We start from the raw sequence: 23522 nt of genomic DNA on the forward strand, positions 1-23522 counted from the left end.
TCCTGTTTTGCCCAGGGCACAAAAATGTGCAGTTACAGCTCTGTTAAAAGTATAGGACACCTGCACATCCAGATTACCTGTTGCATTTCCCTTATAAACTGGAACCTTTTCTGAGTGAAACATAGAAATAGGCTATATTGGCAAGCAGGAGTTCTTTTTGATTACATAAGCAGTAATACTGTATATTGTAACACATACCCATTTACAGTCTTCTAGAGGTACAGCAGAGGTTCTTAGGACTCAACGACACAGTACACCATCATCATCATCACCATTTATTTATATAGCATCACTGATTCTGCAGCACTGTGCAGAGAACTCACTCACACCATTGGCAGGGACTGATGTGAGGCAGAAGTGCTAACCACTTAACCACTATGCCATTTTGATTACAGTGCTATAATTGAACTGTGAGCTACTAATAAATAAAACTATTAATCATATTGTATTTTCAATATTTTGTAAATAAACTCAATTGTTAACTATAATTTATTATCATTATTTTGTACGAATCACTAAATCTCTATTCTAATTCTATTTATTAATAATTATAGAATATAGTTAATAATAATATACAGAATTTGCAAACAACTGTAAATAAATTCATAGCATGACATAAACTATTAATTAAATAATTGAAATACATGTTTTAAATGAACTCACAATATTAAAGTGGCTTTTTGAACAGAAAAAAACAGCATGTAAAACTTTTCTATTTGCACAAACGCACATATTTGTCCATCCAGCATATTCCAAGGTGCAAGTCTTCTTCCTGGATTTGGAACTGGTCTGGTAACAGTGTGATGCTTCTAACTTTTCAGGTTTTCCAGGCCACCAAAAATAATATGTCTGGTTGAAACACTTAAAACGTTACTTCAAAGTCCAACCAACTACCATTTTAGGACCCTACCAGTAATTCACTTCTTTTTTTTTTTACATTTGTCACCTAAATTTCTGGATAAGCGTAATTCATGTCATAAAATTATCGGAATCTGGAACTGTCTTTGTTACATTTGTAACTGTCATTTGAATGTTTTATTGCATTGGTTGAACTGCACCTGAAAATGTGTTTTCCATATAAAGTGTGCCTGGAAGGTGCAAAATCCATCCCGTTGAAAGTATGGGATGGGGACTAGGAAAAATCAAGTCATTTGGCAGGGAAAAATTCCTGTGCCCTCCTTCTCCACTAAATGCAACCTTTCCAACTCTTGAATCTCATTTAAATGTCATGCTTCAAAATTAAATCTCATTTCTTATTATGTGGGTGCATGAGTAGATGCATTCATACATCTAACCCAGGCCTGTCCAACCTGTGGCCTTCCAGGTATTTGTGAAACTACAAGTCCCAGCATGCCCTTCCAGCTATCAACTGGTTGTCTACCGGCAAAGCATGCTGGGGCTTGTAGTTTCACAACACCTGGAGGGCCGCATGTTGGACAGGCCTGATCTAACCTGTCTGAAGATACGTCACAGTACCAACTACAGACAACAGGTGTCAGTGCCCCGCCAACACTGATAACTGCAACATGTAAGGATCTGCAGCAATACCAGCTACAAATGAAAGGTGACAACCACACATTGTTTTTCACTTATCGCAGCCAGGACTTTGCTAAATGAAGAGTCTATTTATTATTGGGAGAAACCGATTAAATTCAACAACATTGTGAGTTTTCACCACAATTATGGCTTTGCCCTATTTATCAAAGCCACCAGGGCAGTGACAGCTTCTTATTTACCATGGTGGCAATAGCAGATGGGGAATATTTAGAAAGGCTTCCATTTTTTTTAAAATTGTAATCTTTTTCTTTTTAATTTAATGTGTCAAAGACTGGCTGATGAAGTGGTAGGAGTCTTCTTACCACTCACTGCTAGCTTGTATTATCAGGGAGCTGTGCATCACTCAGCTGCCCCAGCAACATTCTCTTGTTAAATAGCAGTGAAACAAGATGTTTAGTCAGCAATAGAAGATCTATATGTTCTCCACTGGATCATAAACAGACTCCCCCCAAGAGACCGCAACTGTATGCAGCCTTTATAAGGCCTTCACTCCTACCAATCTTTGCACAAGGAAAGCTGAAATTGCAATTGGTGCTTCAAGATCACGATCCTACCTTCTTCAACTCATTGTTCTTCATGACAAGTCCTCTCAAGACTAAGTGGCTTGGCTAGTTGTGGTGTGTCTCTGATAGTAACCCCAGCCAATTGGTTCTTTCCTGGGAGTTACCAGCACCATAACATTGTCTTGTGCTTAAATGAACCATGCAGGGGTACTGCTGACACTTTATAATACTGCTCAGAGATACATGAAGCAGATTTAGACATCGTGAAGCAAGCAGTGTGTGCAGCTGATGCCAGATTTGAGTTATTGATCAGCTAACTCAACCAACAAATGGTACCCTAGAGCCTAAGTTTGCTGCACTCTTGCATTTTGATGGCAACTGGGAAGTTTGCAGGGAATTTCTGACCCATATTTGTCTGCAGTTTGAAATATAAGCAGCATTGTTCCCTACAGAGCAGATCAAAGTGAGACATGCTATCTCCCTGATGACAGGCCAGCTTTGGCCTGGGTCAGATCACTCCACAAGAAGAACAATCTATCAATTTGTAACAACGAGTAATTTTGGCCACGTTAAAGGTGATCTTTGACTCTCTGGGTCGTACTACCAATGCACCTACAGGACTGGATTGAGTAACATGGTCACTCAGTCACCCAGTATGACATTGAATTATGGACCCTTGCAGCAGAGATGAGTGGGTATCCTTATTGTGGCTGCCAGGCCATTGGAAGAAACAGACGGAGACAATTCTGGTAAGCATTGGCGCAATTCTTCTTCCAACTTCCATTCTGCTATTTCCATCCATAGCCCTCTCCTGGGGTCTTGCTAGTACACATAGAGACCTTCTTGGACTTTGGATACATGGAGAGTTTCATAGTCCACAAAACGGAACTACCCTTGGTTCTGAAGGTCAAGCCAATGACTATAGACGCTGTGGATGGACAACCCATAACACCAGCATCAGTAACCCACGCTGATGTGTGATGATTCCATTCAGTGCCATCCACACAACAAAAAGTCCAATCATCTTGGGTTACTCCTGATTCGACAGCCCAGTGATCGATTGGAGGTCTAAAAAGACACAGGAGTGAGATGAGTCATGCCAGACCTCAGCAAGAGCTGCAATGGTATGTGCTACTATCCAAAGAGAGGATCCATATGAGAATGGCTGTCTGAAGAGTACTAATGTTTTAGCAGGGTCTTTAACAAAAGGTAGGCAGAGACATTACCATGCCACAGAGACTGGAACTGCCCAATCCACCTGACGTCATGTCACCAAGGGGCAGAAAATACCCACTGTCTGAGCCTGAGACAGGGACCATTACCACCTACATTCAGAAGAACTTAAAGGAAGCATTCATCATGGAGTCTAGATCCCTGGACAGAAAGACTGTTCATTAAGACCATGCATCGACTATCGGGGGCTAAACAATATCACTATGAAGAATCAGTACTCCGAACCTGTTAGGGGCCTATTATCTGATACATGGTTGATTTTATATACACACGTCAAATTACCTTCAATATTACAGTGGAAAAGAGGGCGCTGAAATAGTATGTTAATACTCATGCAAAAATTATTTCTGTAAGTGCAGTGAGAGATGTCTGATTTCACTACTAAAAGAATGAAATGTTTATAGCTCTTTCTGACATAGTTGCATAATACCCAGCTGGAGAGTATAAGAGTCTGTGCGGATGAGGTTCTTACCCTAGATGTCCCTACAGATGCTGTCCGGAGCACTGCTCCTTTTTGGTCTCCCGTAGCCGCTTTCACATTCGGTCTGTCCAAAGTGATGTTAGTCTTCCCCGCATTCAGTTTGTCCAGAGTGGAAGAAAGTCTTCCTTGCTTGTATACATGGAAGTGCCACTGGGTGCTCACTACGGTAGTTTGAGTGGGTAAAGTTATCAAATGCATTTCATCCAGCATGTGGACTTTTTCAAGATTGATTTGAATTTGGAACGATGGTCCCTAATAATACTTGATCATGTCGTTTGGTCTGTGCAATGTCCCAGCTTGTCTACCAGGCATATGTGAAATCACTCTTTACAGACCAACTGAAGATATCAGTCCTCATCTATAACACAGACATCTATATCTTGAATGATGGTAACAATTCACCCATTTTTGATTGATACCGGACTAAGTAATTTACAAAACTCACAATGCAGCAAACTTCCAGCTTTACCTTCATTTTTTTTAAATTTCCTCTCCTCCTACTAAAATATATGAGTAAATCCTGGACAGTGCTTTGAATGTACCTAAAACTCTTAAAAGTAAATGTATCAACCTGAGGTGGTATAGACCCTCATGCTAGCCTCACTAGGTTATTGCTGATAGAAGAAATTTGGATACATGCTGAGGTCAGACAGCTCAGGTTCAAACTAAGAATTAAATCAAAGATATGGGGCAGGCTGATCATTTGCAAAATGGAATAACAAGGCAGATAATCAGTCACAAGCAATCAAATAAGCCAGGCCAGTACACAGTAATTCAATAGCAGGCATTCAGCCAACTAAGATACTGAACCTGTAATATCGGCACTGACAGAAACAAAGAGTTGTATAAATGCTGAACCTGCTCTTGATTGGTTTGGACAAAGCTGCAAGTGCAAATGATATGAGAAACAGGTTATGGAAAAACATAAATATAAAGGGCCTGATTCATTAAGGAACGTAAATGGCGATTTTGCGTAGAATCGCTCTGCACATGCCCAGAACTGGACCATACTCGAGTGAACGCAGAAACGTCCAATTAATCTTCTAGCGCAAAAGGACACTTAGTACAGCCTGCGATTTCATTGGCGAAACAGGGAGGGTAATGGGTGTATGCACGTACTCAATGTACAGTAAGGGTGTGCCAACTGGAGCACATGCGGCAATGTCCAATTCAAGCTTTGGGCCTCCTAAAGGTACTTGTTTTCCTGTCATATAACTTGCACCAGCTATAGGTCGGGTGTAAGTTCTGATTACTAGTTATGACAGTCGTATATGCAAGTTAGAAAATTTCAGGAGCAACTGTAAAAATGCATTTTATGTAGAGATGTTCACTGACCCTCGTGTTTTGGTTTTGGTTTTGGATTAACTTTGTGTTTTGGTTTTGGTTTTGGATCCCTATTTTCTTCTAAAATCCCTATTTTTTTTTCTAAAATCACATAATTTTCCTTTTTTTTCTCCCTACATTATTATTAACCTCAATAACACTAATTTCAAGTCATTTGCAGTCAATTTTGACCACCTCACAGGTCAGAATATGATTTTCATACACTTTCAAACAAAGACTGCAGTGACCTGGCTGGATGCTAAGCGACAGAGCAATGACACAAACACACTGCAGTTGATAGCACATCTAGGAAACATTGCCACACAGCAGTGGCAGAAGAGAAAAGTGGTGCAATATGGAATTGTCCTTAGATTATGAAATCAGTTATGGTTCATTTGATCATTCTACCCGTTTCTTAGATAACTGTGGTATTTCTACAGCTAATATATGGCACCGAGCGCTGACCCCCCCGGGATGTGTGCTTTTAGCAGACCCAGACCAATCCAGGGTGCCAGACAATGCACTAAAAAAAGCCATTGTAATTTACAGCAAAAAGCAAGTTCATCACTGAGCTTTACCTTTGACGCAAAGTGCAGATTACAAACACTTTGTGCAATACTGATGAAACAGCAGCAAAGTGTAAGGTAATACATATACACGTCTATTTAGACACCCATGCTTACATTACTTCTCCAAGCATCGTTGTTCTTTGTTAATAAAACTGTTGTCTTTATACCGTTCAAAAAAATAAAAAATAATCCTCCAACATTCTTTGGATGTTGATAGTTGATAGTAGTATCAGGGGGAGTTAAAGCAGAGGTGTCACTAATTTTGGTCAATTCTGTTACAGTAGAAAAGACCAGGGGCCTGATTCATTAAGGATCTTAACTTGAGAAACTTCTTATTTCAGTCTCCTGGACAAAACCATGTTACACTACAAAGGGTGTAAATTAGTATTCTGTTTTGCACATAAGTTAAATACTGACTGTTTTTTCATGTAGCACACAAATATCAACTTTAAATTTCAGTGTACAAATAAGCTATGAAGTATTTGTGTGCTACATGAAAAAACAGTCAGAATTTACTTAAACGACCCTTGTATTGTAACATGGTTTTGTCCAGGAGACTGAAATAAGTTTCTCAAGTTAAGATCCTTAATGAATCAGGCCCCAGATGCCAAAATGTTTTGCTGGGTCATTTGCATCATCAATGGGTGTCTAAGATTTTTGCAAAGCACACAACAGCATAAAGCACATGTAGGTAACATTGGCACACAGTGGTAGCTGAAAGGAAAAGTGGTGCAAGATGTAATTGTCCTTGGGCCTTCCCACCCACTCTTATGTTGGATCTTAAAAAGGACATGCACACTTTAACAAACCAAGCACTTCAGCGACAAGGAGTGCCACTTTTGAGGCTGATGTGCTTGGTCTGTTTGGGCTCCCACAAAACAAGCTAACAATGGGCTTAAGGCACTTAAGGTAACAGTGCTGTTAATTAACTCTACTGTGGCAAGATGTTGTTGTTATCCTCCTCAGTCTCATCCTCACACATTATTAATTCATCACCGCTGGAATCCACCATTACAAAAGTCTCAGTATTTTTGTGTAATTGGCGGGAAAGGCCTTCCTCGTGTAAATTAAAGTTCATTTTTATGAACATCATCTTTTCCACATTTTAAGGAAGTAGCCTCCGATGCCGATCACTGACAAGGTTTCCGGCTGTGCTGAGAACTCTTTCAGAGTACACACTGGAGGGTGGGCAGCTTAGGCAGTGCAAAGCAAGTTGGTACATGGGTCTCCAAATTGCCTTTTTTTCCTCCAAGTATGTAATGGGTCTGTCTGATGTGTTTATTTCTATGCTGTCGTTAAAATAATCCTCCACCATCCTTTGGATGTTGATAGTAGGATAAGGTGGAGTTACGGCAGAGGTGTCACGTTTTTTGGTCAATTCTTTTAGACCAGATGTACAAATGTTGTGCCGAGTCATCTGCATCATCCCTGGGTCTCTTGGGAAAGCTAAGTTTTTTCCTAGCAGCAGTTGACGGCGAAACTGAAGGAGGAGACGCCGTCCTGTCAAGTAACACTTGAGCTGTCATCTTGCTCACCAGGAACTCTTTGCATCTCTTCAGATTTGGGTAAGTTGGAAACAATGAGATGACATAGCACTTAAACCTAGGATCAAGCACAGTCGCCAAAATGTAGTGATCTGATTTCAAGATTTTGATAACTCTTGGATCCTGGCAAAGCAAATAAAGTACTTGATCTACAAGTCCGACATATTTAGCGTAATAGCTTTGTTTAATCTCCTCCTTCAGTTTCTCAAGCTGCTTTTCCAAAAGTTTAATTAAAGGAATCACTTGACTCAAGCTAGCAGTGTCTGAACTCACTTCACAGGTGACTACTTTGAATGGTTTCAGCACCTTGCACAACATGGAAAGAATTCTCCACTGCGCTTGAGTAAAATACATTCCCCCCTCCTTTCCCAATGTCGTGGCTTGTGGAGTAAGCGTGGATGGCTTTTCGCTGTTCCTCCATCCGCAGAAGCATATATAGGGTGGAATTCCATTTTTTCACCACCTCTTGCTTCAGTTGGTGGCAGGGCAAAATAAATTGCTCTTGTAGCTGCTGCAATCTCCTACATGCTGTTGCCGAATGCCGGAAATGTCCAGATATTTTACGGGCTACAGACAGCATCTTATGCACGTCCCTGTCTTTTTTTAAAAAGCTCTGCACCACCAAGTTTATAGTGTGAGCAAAACAGGGAATGTGATGGAATTCACCCAGCTTTAATGCTCTCACAATATTGGTGGTGTTATCAGAAATGACATATCCTGAGGAGAGACCAAGCGGGATAAACCATGTTGCAATAACATCCCTTAGTTTTTGTAACAGATTGTCAGCTGTATGCCTCTTAGTTAAGCCGGTGGTACATAAAGTAGCCTGCCTCTGAAAAATGTGACGTACTTTTGTACATGCTACTACTGTTCCGGCTGGTGAAGGCGAATCACCAACCCAGTGGGCTGTCACAGTCATATAATCTTTAGTTTGCCGAGTTCCGCTGGTCCACATATCTGTGGTTAAGTGTACAGTGGGTAGAATGACATTTTGTAGCCCAATAACTACATTTTTATGAACTTTCTGGTAGAGGTGAGGAATAGCTTTTGTAGTAAAATGGTGTTGTGATGGAATTTGGAAACGGAGACACAAGACCTCAAGTAACTGTCTAAAACCACCTGCATGAATAGTGGATATTGGATGCAGATCTAATACTAGCATAGTCACCATGGCGTCTGTGATCCGCTTTGCGACTGGGTGACAGCTTTCATACTTGCTTCCACTTGCAAAGGATTGCTTAACAATCAATTGTTGTAAACCACTGGTAGTCTTGGTCTGCTTCTGGGATGAAGATCTTCTGATGAATACAGGATAGTGGAGAAGTCATCTAGCATTACCAACTTGGATGCAGGACTAACTCTGATCCTTAATGAGGATACTGATGAGGACGGTGTTGTGGATGCAGACTGCAGGTGTCGGGATCCAGTGGAGAGAAGGGACCTAGCTGATGATGGACTGCTTGTTGCGATTTTTTTAGCATAATTTCTGATTTTCCCAAGAGCTTGCCATGAACTCGCTTTAAATGACGTAACATGGATGAGGTTCCTAGATGGTTAAGGTCCCTCCCTCGACTAACTGTGGCTTTACGTACACTACAAATGACTAGACAACTGTTGGCAGGATTTGGGTAGAAATAATTCCACACATAAGAAGTGGATTTTTGGTCCTATGCCCAGGCATGACAATGGCCTTCTTCTAATCACATGCAAGAAGTGCTTCCACTGGGGCAGGACTTACACAAACAACATCATCCTCATCAACATCCTCATTAGTGCCCTCATCAGCTACACAAATATCCTCCTCATTCTGTTGCAATACCAAAGTGGCATTCTCAATATGAGTATCACCGGCTACACTTGGGCTGTTCATGCACACATCTGCAGAAATGCTGAAAGGGGCCTTCTTTATAGGTACACTATCAGACAGGTCAGGATTACACATAGCACTCGTGGATAGACTCTCCTCAGGGATTTCTGTCATTTCTGAATCTGAATATACATTTTCCTCTAATGCCTTACTGTTTTCTTCCAGCCCGGCTTTTACATGTAAAAGTATTTGGACACCACTTTTGGAGTCCAAATGACAAGGTCTTGCTTGGTCATGACTGACTTTACAAGAAGATGCCTCAGTGACAGTGGCAGAGCTAGCACTCATAGAGAAAGGCGAAGGTCTCATTCTTTCCTTGGCACTGCGTGTGTAGAATGGCATGTTGGCAATTTTATTTTTTTCTGCAGATAACTTTGCCTGGATTGCAGGTCTTTTTTTCTTGTAAAAGGTGTTTTCTGCAATTTGCATTTCAGCAATGACAAATAGCAATGGAGCAATGAAGCTTTCCTGTTTGTGTGTTACCTATATAACACAGTACATTGTGACTGCAGATTTAGAAGACCAAGTCTGCCAGCCCTATTATTTCTATTTCAGCAATGACAATTAGCATTGGAGCAATAAAGCTTTCCTGTTTGTGTGTTACCTATATAACACAGTACAATGTGACTGCAGATTTAGAAGACCAAGCCTGCCAGACCTATTATTTCTATCTCAGCAATGACAATTAGCAACGGAGCAATGGCGCTCTCCTGAATGTCACTGGAGACTTTGAAGAACACTGCTAACTCTCCTCTTTTATTTCTACTTATGACGATGCCCAACTGCACTAGAGAATGCCAAGAACCGTTCTACCCCTTCTGTGTTCCCCTGCGAAGTGGCGCTGGATCTCCGGGAGACTCCAGCATTTAGAGTGAGTCTCACGGACTACCGGGAGAGTATGGCAATCTCCCGCATCTGCCCACTTCCTAGTGAAGTGGGCAGAATTAGTGCCAAAATGCCACGATTCTCCGGGAATTGCGGCATTACGTCACGTGGGCATGTCCAAAATGACACGATTTTGGAGTCCCGCCCCGGCACACCCACCTCCCCCAGGGAGGCTTCCGGACGCCAATTCCAAAAAGTTGGCAAGTATGCATAAATGGCTAGCTTGCGGTATTAATCAGCTCTGTGTGAACATTCAAACTAATGAAAAACCCTCACTCAGCGAGTGGCAAGTGTACTGGTATTACTTTGTCATTTGTAGTGCTTGGCAAAGAGTACTGAGCTCTGCTTAACAGGCTGGGAGATTGACATGATCACTTGTTTGGAGAACAGACATGCAATTTCCTTGATGAATTTTTATCTTCTCTCCAAGGTTTATACTATTATTATTTAAATAAATGAAGTTAAAAAAGTTATCCCTTCCTTACATTAACTAACAGTCCAGTCCATTGGGCTTGGTCCTCTAAGGGGCAGGGGGGCTTGAAAAAATGTCTACTTAAAGAGTGCCTGCCTAATGCTGACTAGCACTGGGCACCTCCTGGTACCCCTGGCCATTGGGTACCAAGGTAAAAATGTAGTGCAGCCTATTGTGGCATTACAAGTGCCAGCATGCACTCACAGCCCATGAATGTTATTGCATTTTGTTTTTTCCCGTTATAGAATACAAGCTTCCTATTGGATTAGGGCGGACTATGAAAATAAGATTTTTGTGAAGTATTTACTTCAGGGGCAACATTTATTAATTATGGAGGCAATATTTATTCACTAAGGGGGACACATTTGTTTTTTTTCATTAGGAAGACACCTTTTATTCATTATGCGGGACATATAGTGCACACTTGTGGCACTATAGATGTGTGTAAGCACATGTGTGTGTTACACCTATGTAGTTCTGCAAACACCAGCAAGCAATAACACTCATGGGCTGTGAGTGCATGCTGGCACTTGTAGTGTCACCGTAGGTTGCACTCATTGTTACATTTTTACCCTCGTACCCAAAGGCCAGGGGCTGCCACTGGCCTGTAAATACACCCTCACAACCCCTTGAATACAGCACTCTGGGAGTCTAGTCCCAAAAGTCTCTGTTGAGAGTAATGAGATGTAAGTTTATTAAAGTGCAAAAAAAGTGCTGTGCAGCAATAAAGCAAAGGCCCCTAAGGTAATATACTTCCAGCTGCAAGATAGATTTTAATAAAATTGTTGCCACAAACGTCCTAGGCTGCCTCATGGAGGGGGATTACACAATATTTTTTTATAGTCTTAATTTTCATACACCTTCATTTCTTTTATAATACCCAGTGTTTATAGTTTGGAGGTTTCAAGAAACAAAATATATTAAATAAAGAATTTTGTGAATGTCAGTACTATAAAGATTCAATACAGAAATGTCAGACATCAAGGTCTGTCAATCTCCAGCAAATAAAGGAACCAAGTTTAATTTGGGGAATTTTCAGATAAGGCAAAGAGTTAAATAGATGAACAAAAAAAATATACTGTATAAGATTCCCAAAATACTTTCAAATCCATTCTTCATAAGAATCTATGAAAATACAAACAACTGTTACCATGTTGTTTTAAGCTACATATCATGCAAATATGCAACAAATGAGCAGGCAGGCACGTACATTACAGACTGGTGTTCTAAGACACAAATCCACCATAAATGTTCTGTGTATAAAGCTCTTATTTATCCTATCACATTTGTCTTTTAAAATCCCTTTGATCTCTGAACTTGGGAATGTGAGCATAGTGTATTTGCACTGTAACAATGGATGTTCTCATCAAATACAGCTTTTATGATTCAAGCGGTATTGCTGAGAATGGATCTCAAGTATAAGCTGATAAAAAGTATATTACATGAAAGTAAATCCTATTTATAAATAAAGATTATTTACACATTTTATCTACATCCTTCGTAAAACATACAGGTATCTGCATAGGACTATACATCTTTTCAATTGTATTTTTTATTAGTTATGTATAGTGTTTGCATTCTTTCCATGCAAATATTATTAGAATTAACAGCGCTAAAGGTGATTTAACACATATGCTTTTCACTCCAAGTTTAAAATGCACTGATTTAACCGTCCCAAATTGAAACTGTTAATTTCTAAGAGTAAAACAGAGAGGATGTCACAGGTACGTTTCACTTCAGCAATTTTAAAACAGCAGAGTTTTGGACAAGTGTTCAAAGCACTTTATAAAAAGGCACTCCAAATGAAATCTATTATAGTTCAGGAGACCCTGTCGCACAGAGCATTTTAAGTGCTCATTATAAGATGTGAGAAAGTAGATGTAAGTATGCAGATGTTAAAAGTACTACGCTTTTCCATATGCATTAAAAACACCGAAAAATTAGGCATGAGTGCTCCGGAAGCTGGAAAAGTACCAGTGTTAAAAATGGTTCCTAGTGACACCAACAGGGCATGCTCACTAGCAGGGACATAACTAGGGTTGTGCGAGAGGTGCGATCGCCCAGGGGGTAACACTGAAGGTGGGGTGCAGTTTATGAAAGTTTCAGGTTCTTTTAGTTAAAATTGAGGGCTAGTGCGGCTATAGTTTTCCTTCTTGCCCCAGGTGCTAAAATTTTAATTTATGGCTCTGTGTCTCCAGGATTACTAGCTAGTGCATACTTGCCCACTTTTTACTTTTCACCTCCAGGAGATCCCAGGGAGGAGCTGAAGTGTTAGAAATGGTCTGGAACGCAATGAATTATGTTATTTCACAATGGGGTGGGGCCAAAATGATGCAATTTGCCTTGAAGGCAGTCATGGAGGCCCCCATCCCTCCCACTTCACTAGGAAGTGGGCAGGATGCGGGAGAATAGCCTGCTCTCCCAGGAGTCTGAGAGACCTATCAGGAATTTGGGAGTCATTCTGGGAGACTGGGTTAGTGTGAGTTAGTCTATTACGCATAACCCACTATGTATACATTATACATAGAGTACTTCACAAAAAGTGAGTATAAAGAACATATCATTATAAAATTATTCATGCAGTCACATTTTAGAAATGAACAAAAAAAACTGGTGGTGTAGGTCCTAAATGTTGTTGCTTCTCTCTAGTTAATTGGACAGAGCTATTCTCTTCAAGATACACACTCATTAAAGCTGCAGAACATTTTATTTCATTGGCAACACTAACCCAGCACATATGATGAATGATATTTTCGGGGCATAATTAAATACTTAAACAATGGGCTGGAGTGGGACTAAATATCTGTACTGGCATACAAAGCACACACACTCATGTGCAGACCCCAAATAAAAAAATATTTTGCACAGCCTAATGGTGCCATATAACGCCCCATCTTTCACTGGACGTCTCACTACTGTGTCTGTTTGGTGTGACTGCTGACCACATGCACCAATAGGGATAAGAGTTCAGACACAGCAGTGGTTGCAACTAATGTCTATTTTATTAAAACTGATGAAGATAATCTTAGCCATAGCCGATAAATTCCAGAATTGTCAGTTCAAGCCTCAATTATATTTACTTTTTTTAGTAAGCGGTGTTATTCAAAGTGATAAATACTCGTAACCTTTCCACTGATGCCTAAATAAAGGACAGCTCCACAATATTCCATTCAACTTGACACCTCTTAATAATCCTGGTAATATCTCGCCGTTCCTACAGGAGAGTGTCTGATGGAACATCCTAAATCCTTGTTTATTGAGTGTGATGTTTATAGAGCAAATCTCAGCCCAAACTACATCAGAAAAAAATTCTTTGCAGTATCTATTCCTATCTTCCCAAACCTATGAGGTACTGTGTGCATTCACAGATTCTGTTTCTGAGTAAGAGATAAATCCACCCAAGTAATAATATATCTTGGTATTGGGTATCATTTAATGCATTGATAGGCAAACTGATAAACTCCAGGGGCCGTAATGCCATCACTCTAAAATTCAAAGGGGCCGCACATTACACTTAATCTCAGTAATACATTAAAACAATACAATTAATTAAAAAGACACCTATCAGTAAATAACATAACTAACTAAGCTGCTAATTCCGCAGCACTGTACAGAGAACTCACATCACTCCCTGTCCCATTGGAGCTTGCAGTCTAAAGTCCCTGACATACGCACATACAGACCAAGGACAATTTAATAGCTGCCAGTTAACTTACTAGCATGTTTTTGGAATGTGGGAGTAAAGCGGAGCACCCAGGCAAACACAGGGAGAACATATAAAACTCCACACAGAAAATGCCATAGTTGAACTCGTGACCCCAGTACTGTGAGGCAGACGCACTAACTACTAAGCCACCATGCTGACCATCACTGATTTCATGTAATTTTATTTTATGACTGTTCATGTTTTGCATATGACATGACTAGGAGCTGTAACAAAATGTAGCTGTCAAATCTAAAACCGTAGTGAGCAAAAACAGGCAAACTACTATGCGGTAATCCTTTTATTCTATTACCAAGTGCAAAATTGACCTAACACAAAGTATAAATCCAGATGATTTACTACATTAGCAGTGAGAAATCATTATAAAATGTGTTACGTTTTTATTCGCTTGGGGCCTGATTCATTCATTATGGATAATAAAGCAAAAAAAATGAGTAACTTTGCACCTTGGCAAAACCATGTTGCATTGGAGGAGAAGATAAATTTGAAATGGATTTATAGTTGGGGTAAGGCATGTCCTAGATCAACTTTAAATTTCAGTGTACAAATAAAGCTGTCAAGTATTTGTGTGTAACATGAAAAAACAGCCAGTAATTAACTTATGTGCAAAATAATAAACTAATTTGCACCCCATGCATTGTAACATGATTTTGTACAGGAGAAAACTTACTCATTTGTTTGCTTAACTTTCTTTAAAGAATCAGGCCCTGGTTGTCTTATGGAACCTTCTGAAAGAAGTGAAGAATAAATTTGCTGAGTACACTAATCTTAAGGGGGACTTAAATTCCCCACGATGAGCGGTTAGATATCATAGCGATGTCTGGCTGCGCTCATTTCCATGTGCTACAGTGCCCAAACTTCATGAATTTTCCTGCTCACATCTCTAAGGGGTGCAAGTAAAAATCTGAGGTGTTCAGTCACATAGAAGTAACTGAGCTATAGAGGTCTATTTATGAAGCGGTGAGGAGCCTAAAACTTGACAAGCAAAGGCTTAACACTTGCAATATCAGAGATTCTCCGGCCTTAAGCAACCTTCAGCTATTTAGCACCATCTCTATAGACCACTATGGGAATTGCGAGTTGATACTGTTTATCAAACAGTGAAAAGCTCTGCTTTTCACCGCTTGCACTGAAAACTTATCATCATGTCAGGATGGCATTACCCACCTTTTCCATTGTAGTGCAGTTCCACTGGAGAGGATTCTCTTCGCTAGCTGTATGCTCCTCCCCACTTTACTGCGCATGCGTGACGAAACATCGGAGCGTGCCCATGAAGTTCACTTTCTCAGTTCTATGGAGCCTGTCCCTTTTGCAACTAAACAAAAGTATTGTTGCAGAGATCAATTTTCACCAAGGATCGCCCAGGAGGGAGGTATTCTTAAGTACCGGCGGTACAACTGTCTGTATCCCTGTGATCTGTGGCGATACAGATCTTTAAGTATCGCCATACACTGCCCAAAAATTTTAGAACCTTAAGTCTTAAAACTTAAGGTCATTATCTTTGCCTATATTTTTTATTATATCAAGAGCTTAATGTTCAGGGCCGCACCTTTCCATATGAGGTTGTGAACTCATATCACATAAGAACACATTATGGTAGAGAAAATGAGAAGTAACATGGAGAAGAGCAGAAAAAGGGCATGTGACTGAAGAGAGGACAATAGCACATACAACCAACAATTGACACTTTTGACTACAAGTCAGTTTTAAAGAATAATTCCACCTAAAACTGAAAATTCAAGCTGTACTCTATCTCTAAAGTCTACTAACCTGGGGTTGGGCATTGACAAGGTTCAGCTGGCCACATGTCGTCCTGCACACTACTACAGACACTGTCTTGTCAGAGCACACCCTGCTTAATCAACATGGAGAATCCAGCCATGCCTGCTGCACTCTCCTCAGTCCTACTGACCCAATCTGTTTTTCAGAGGGCGCAGAGCAACTTTTGTCTAGGTGCATTTTGTACAGGAAGTACATTATTACTAGGTCCATATTAAATCAATGAAATTAAAAAATCCAGAATTTTTGACACATAAAGACCAATTTATTGTCATGAGTTCCGTAATACCATGTGTAGGTGGTCTGACAAGCAGCAGTTTAGGACCGAGAGGAAAAGTTCACATTAATGAAAGAAGTGGTTGAAATGTGGTGTTAAGCATGGACCAAAAAATCCACAAAATTTTATGGAAGACATTGGCTGATCCCGTTCATGAAACTGAGAAACGAGGGCATATGTCTGAAGATCCGCTGTGCACTTGTGGCCAAAAAAATATGCTGCACAACAAAATTGTTCACCATCTATTGCCATATTAATAATGACACTTCCATCATTCTGTGGATACTTGTGATTTAATTATCCCTACTCTATTTGCTTATTCCCACCTTTCATTTTGTAAATAAAGTAGTAAGTGCTAATATTCATTTAAGGTTATGTTGTTCCATGTAGTGGGCAGACCCAGCCATGCATAAAAATGGTACAAGCGCAGAATGTGTTCCCTCACTAAATTATCCCTTATTCTGTATATTACATTTAAATACTACATTACAGCTTTCTAATCCACTAACATTACAGCGCACATTTCAATTTGTGGTAATGCAAGGTGAATCACAAGTCATTTTACCATATATATACAATGTATGGTAAATATGGACTCATATATATATATATATATATATATATATATATATATAGTTCAAATTTTGAATGGAAATTGAATTAGTGTGATGTTTTCTGTGCATAGACCTGCAGTGTTACAGGATTAACTGTACAATACCCTCCTTTCACCTAATCCCATATTTCATTTCTACCTTCTGTATGTTCATACCATATAAAAGCAAAAGAAAATGAAAAAAGCAACCTATACTCAAAATAATATAGAGTTTCACTTCAAACCACCAGGCAAATATTTTTAAAATGTTTTGATTAATTATTTTTGTGTCTCATCATGTTTCATCACCTCAATCCACTGTATATAACACAGCCATGTTATAATACACTGGGAGATCAATTTGAGCGTGTTCAACTGCTCACAATGCATTTAAAGTTAACAGTACCCATTTCACATAGTTTGAAATGATATACTCATTAACATGACATGTACTTTTCTGATGTCAGATCGCACTAGAACACAGGATAGTACCTATAGTAACTCAGACTTTCTCAGGAAAAAGACATGCTGTCATGTAAATCTGTGTCTAATCGTTGCTGATTACTGTCACCATGGTTAGCAAGCAGTACTGTTCCAAATAACCCAAGAGGTTACAAGTGTCTTTGACATCAAGATCAACCACTAAACTGAGTAGCAGGCATCAGTCTCATTTAGCATGTATGGAGTCAAGATTATGATATAACAGGTATTGCTGTGATATTTTAGGTGTTTTGTAATTGAATGTGTCTACTACATGTTGAATTTTAATGCATATTTATATTTAGTATAAAATGATTGGTGTGATATTTAATTTCTACTGCAGTGATAACAGATCATTTGATTGCAAAAATTGGTCACTCATCTTTTACTACTTTTTGTTTTAGTTACTTAAAGCAAACAATTCTGGTAAAATAACATACACTCATCATCTTTTTATGTAACATACATATAATTGTACTTTTCTATTAAACAGCTATTTAACTACAAGAAGAATTAAACACAGAAGTATGATCGGTAATACAGGGCAGAAGTATGATCAGTAATACAAACATTATAAATATATTCTACAGCATATAAACTATAATGAGCCTCTTGCTGTTCTTACCATGCACAAGCTATGGTATTATTATCCTCCAGCAAACCACATTTATCCATTAACAAGGAACATGATTGAAGCAAGTTACTGTCATGTTATTGTCATATATAGACAAAAGACAATTATAAAATGTGCAATAGGGAGTTTATCAATATATATAATAAATCACAAACTGAGTGTGCCCCTTAGGAATGTAAAGCACAGTACATGTTTTTATTTACAAATAAAGGTTACTTACCATTTAAACAGTCACACTTGGGCTACAGTGTATTCCACAAAAGAAAGTAAACTAAAGCTCAAATCTTCTGTACCACAAAGCATTCAAAATATAAGTGTAAAACTTTTTCTATCAAAACATATATCACCTACTCTCATTTTTATATTGAATTTATACAGCTATGTAACGAGTATGGGAAATTATAAAGGAGATTTACCTGTTCCAGACAGCTTTGAAGAAGTGGAATGTGATGCTGCTTAGAGAGCTGAAGATTTTCTTGTCAGTGGTTGTCTTCTGATACCCTATAGAGATCAGATTATCTCTCTGTAGAACTCTACACTAAAAGCAGTATATCAGGCTCTCACACATGGTTATTCCTGTTTCACAAGTAATCTTTCTATGTGAAAACCTCTTTTTTCATATATTACTTTCAAGATCCCTCTCTCCCAGCTCCTCGTTATTATTATTTTTTTCTTGCTAACCTCATGGTAACACTTTTCTCAGCTTGCGGTTCACAGTCCCTCCCCTCCACTTGCTCTCTCTCACATTCTCTCTCTCTCTCTCTCTCGCTCTCTCCAGATCCCTGTCTCAAGCAGCACTCTGGTCTAACACAGTTCTCTGATGCTTAGATACATCACAAGCTATAGCACTATGACATCTGCCTGCCAAGTGCAGAAAAAGCCAACAGGCATAGCTGTGCCTGAACACCAACAGGAACAGGAGCTCATGTTAATATCTGTACATGTAAGAGGTGACACACAGAACATGGAAGCAGTTTTTGTTTATGTGAGGTGACTGTAGACATGTCTATGATGGTTGTAAGCATCGCTATACAAATAGAAAACACTATATATATATATATATATATATATATAGTGTTTTCTGTATGTATAGAAATGGTTACAATCAATACAACACTATCTATATCTATCTATCTATCTATCTATCTATCTATCTATCTATCTATCTATCTATAAATATATATATATATATATATATATATATATATATATATATAGATATGGATAGATATATAGATGTATATCTATCTCTCTCTCTCTCTCTCTCTCTCTCTCTCTCTCTATATATATATATATATATATAGGGATATATATATATATATATATATATATATATATATATAAATTAGAGATATTCACTGACCCCCGTGTTTTGGTTTTGGATCTGGATTAAGTTTGTGATTTGGTTTTGGCAAAACCGCCCTCGCAAGTTTTGATTTTTGTTTTTGTTTTGGATGCCGATTTTATACTAAAGTCCTATTTTATTTATTTTTGCTAAAATCACATAATTTGGCTCTTTTTTTTATCACTACATTTTTATTAACCTCAATAACATTAATTTCCAATCCCAGTCAATTTTTGTCAAGTGACAAAAACACTGCTACTCCTCCTTTTTCTGTATAAGCAATGGCACTGAGCAATGGCACTGGAGACTGGAGAGTGACAAGAACACTGCTACTACTGTTTCTGTGTGAGCAATGGCACTGAGCAATGTCACTGGAGACTGGAGAGTGACAAGAACACTGCTATCCCTGTTTCTGTATCAGCAATGGCGCTGGATCTCCTGGGGAAGGAGCAGTGGCGCACGCAGGGGGGGGTCTAAATCTCCAGAAACCCCCCCCTGCGCTAACTCAGTGCCCACCATATCGGCACTGTCCTATACAGCAGCCGCAGTGCTGTCAAAGAAGCTTCCGTGGCGGTGCTGTATTGTATACAGCACCGCTGCGGACGCTTCTTTGGCAGCGCCGCGGCTGCTGTATAGGACAGCGCTGCCGAAACGGAGCTGCTGCGCATGCTCTCTCTCGTGGTTTTTTTTGGGGGGGTTTTTTTGGTTGACAATCCTGCGTGCGCCCCTGAGGAGGTACTTATGGAATCCAAAACCCACAAGATCTGACAATGCAATAATGGCGTTTTGCCTCGATTTAGATCCGAGGATGCGCAAAAGTAACGAGCTGGCTCGCGAGCCTACTCGGATCCCCTAAGTTCAGGTGGGCTTTTCAGAAAACCGAGCCTAAGCTTCTCTAATATATATATATATATATATATATATATATATATAATTTATATATACACATATATAAGTATGTATTTCGGCATGTAAAACAATGAAATCAGCTATTCATGCTACAATAAGGACTAAGGTCAAGAGTTATTCTGCACTTAATAGCATACTGTAAATCATAATAAAGACCCTTGGATTATGTATATTGTTACCTGTTGCTATAGCAGCATGATGAAATACTGTAAAAATCATCAGTATTACCCTTTCAATAGACAAAAAGCTAACTCTACGGCAATCTCAAATAATCACATGAGAAAACCAGAGGAATAAACAAATATTAATCTAGTAATCCAGGAATTAAAGGAAATCTACATTTCACTAAAATATGCAGACACATGTATATTTTTTATGTTATTTTTAAGCATATAACATTTTTCCATTGCATATCTATTAAAGTAGGAATGTGACCATTAGTATCACTTTAATGTATTCCAATTCAATGTTGTAATGTGATCTTGGAGGCTATTTTAAAAGAGTGGGGCTTGCATGGTGCATCACATTTATATATGTGTACTTGCATTTATTTTGGGGGTCCATGAATAAATAGGTGTACTCATCAAGTTGACCAGTTAATATTAAATGTGAACAGCAATATTCATTTATTTTTCATATAACTCTTGAAAATCAAGGGACATTGTGCAGGGCACTGTGCTTTATTTGTTTATTAACCAGGGGCACTATTATTTATTTATTTATTTATTTATTTAACAACAGAGGCAACAATTGTAGTGCACTCTCTTGGCATAACAAACTACAAGTGTGTAAAGATGTATTTCCACAAGAGTGTGTTTTCTATATTAAGAGTATTGCCCTGGTTCCCAGGAGGGGCCCAGTGCTACTCACCATTGGGCCAGTACTGTCTTGGGGTGGGCGCTTGATCTTTCTTTGCCACTCCCCCAAGGACTGGACTTGATGCTGAGTAACACTGAGCTTGTAGAATATTGAAGCATTTTGGCCTGAACTGTATGCAGTTTAGGGATTTGCAAAATACAACACATTGGGTGTGGCTTGAGGATACAAGCCTTTAAATTGCAAGCTATTAAATCCTGCGGTTTGGATCTGAAAACCACATACATTGTGCAGCGGTTTACAAACCACATGCTAAATGCAGCTCAGTACATTTCCCACTCTGTTTCTTATTACTTGTATTAAAACATCCTGTTGTGGGCCTCAAACCTATGTTGGACTGCTTTATACAAGAGAAACATAGTAAATGTGACTTCAAGGCAACTAAAACAATGGCTTTAAAATTCACTGAGTTTCTAGCCCATGTTAGATACTTTTACATGTGATTAATTTGTATTGTGCTTCATAGCTTTGAATGCGTCTTGTGTTATTTCAGTACGCCTGACTTGTGTCATTGCAGTTAAAAACTGTGCTTGAAAAGACACATTTAAGAAGTGTGTACAGTGTGTTTGTCTTGTCACCGTCACCTCCCTGTGCTCTGGAATGCAATGCAATGTTTTGTGAGCACGTCTTTTAATCATCGCATCAGCTCAAATTAAAGGTCAAAACGTTGATGGGGAAAGTCGTGTAACCTGTGACAGGTGTAGAAAGTAGAAAATATTGTTTTCAATTAATGAAGTTAGGCTTAGGGTGTCTTTTATTCAATTAATATTTACTCCTTTGTTGTAATGGCCAGGGACCTTAGAGACCAAGTATGGTGGTATAGTTTTGTTAATGGCTTTGTATGTTAGTATATATAAATTCTTTATATTAAATTGGGCAAAGTGCAGATGACCAATGTAGGGACTAGCAGAGCAGAGCAGCAGTAGAAGAACTTTTGTGAGGTAAATAAATCTAGAAGTTGCATTTAAAATAGATTGTAGGAGTGAATGTCTGGTTAGAGGAAGACCGGTAAGAAGGGAATCACAATAATGAAAGCAGGGTATTATGAATTAAAGGTTTTGCAGTGTCTTGAGTAAGATATGTACATTTTCTGGAGATGTTCCTTAGATATAGGATATAGGATACAGGATGTGTATACAGATTGTGTATGAAGAGCAAAGGAAAGTTCTGAATAAAGGATGTCACCTAGGCAGCGAACTTGAGGGGTAAGGTCTATTGTTGAGTTGTCAACAGATATAGAAATGTCAGAAAAATAGCTATTGTGGACTGGTGTAAAGATGATTCGCAAATTGCTTGAATTTGAGGTAGCTAGAGAGACATTCAGTAATAAATCGTAAAATAGATAGATACATTTGAATGTCATACACAGAGAGGTGATAATGAAATCCAAAGGGGCTTATTTGATTTCCAAGAGAAATGGTATAGATAGAGAAAAACAGAGGGCTTGGACCTGGCTTTGTCATACTCCAACTGATAAAGCCGAGAGGAAGTAGATTCAGAAAAAGCAAACTCTGAAATACATCCTTTTCTTACTCAGGATGCTAAAAAAAACCTCTTATCCATTCTCTCATCATCTCCTGTCTTCACTATTGCAACCTCCTGCTATCTGGCATTTCTGACATCCATATATCCACACTTCAATCCATCCTAAATGCTGCTTCAAGACTGATCTTCTTCTCTCACTGCTCCACATCTGCTGCACCACTTTGCAAATTCTTACACTGGCTTCCTGTGTCCCCCAGAATCAAATTCAAATTACTTACCCTTACCTACAAAGCTCTCAACAACACTACCCCTGCATACATCTCAAATCTCATATGAAAATACTCTCCCTCCCGCTATCTTAGATCTACCTCTGACCTGTGCCTTGTCTTGTCTCTGGTAATCACCTCTCACTCCCGCCTACAATTCTTCTCCCCTGCTGCTCCCCACTTATGGAATTCCCTACTATGATCAGACTGTCCCACAGCCTTCAAATCTTTAGATTTTTAGTCTTTCAACTTTTGGAGGATGGCCTGATGTCAAGAAGGAGAGCAAAGAAGCCTCTTCTCTCCAGGAAAAACATCAGTGACAGACTGATATTCTGAAAAAGGTACAGGGATTGGACTGCTGAGGACTGGGGTAAAGTCATTTTCTCTGATGAATCCCCTTTCATATTGTTTGGGCCATCTGGAAAAATGCTTGTCCAGAGAAGGAAAGGTGAGCGCTACCATCAGTCCTGTGTCTTGCCATCAGTAAAGCATCATGAGACCTTTCATGTGTGGGGTTAGTTCTCAGCGAAGGAAGTGGGCTAACTCACAATTTTTCCTAAGAACACAGCCATAAAGAATGGTACCAAAACATCCTCCATGAGCAACTTCTCCCAACCATCCAAGAAAAATTTGTTGACAAACAATGCCTTTTCCAGCATGATGGTGCACCTTTCCATAAGTCAAAAGTGATAGCTAAGTGGTTCGGGGATCAAAACTTCGA

The 23522-nt window shown here is 39.2% G+C and overlaps 1 protein-coding gene across 1 annotated transcript in view; it reads right to left on the reverse strand.

The window, feature by feature from the left end:
- OPRK1 (opioid receptor kappa 1) overlaps window positions 1–18766 on the reverse strand; it is a 72729-nt gene extending 53963 nt beyond the window's left edge. Inside the window, exon 1 of the mRNA XM_075211363.1 lies at window positions 18337–18766. The gene's annotated coding sequence lies outside the window, so the exon portion shown is untranslated. The remainder of the gene's footprint in view (window positions 1–18336) is intronic.
- Between the last annotated feature and the right edge of the window lie 4756 nt (window positions 18767–23522).

The sequence above is a fragment of the Mixophyes fleayi genome, chromosome 5, assembly GCF_038048845.1.
Source record: "Mixophyes fleayi isolate aMixFle1 chromosome 5, aMixFle1.hap1, whole genome shotgun sequence".
NCBI lineage: Eukaryota > Metazoa > Chordata > Amphibia > Anura > Limnodynastidae > Mixophyes > Mixophyes fleayi.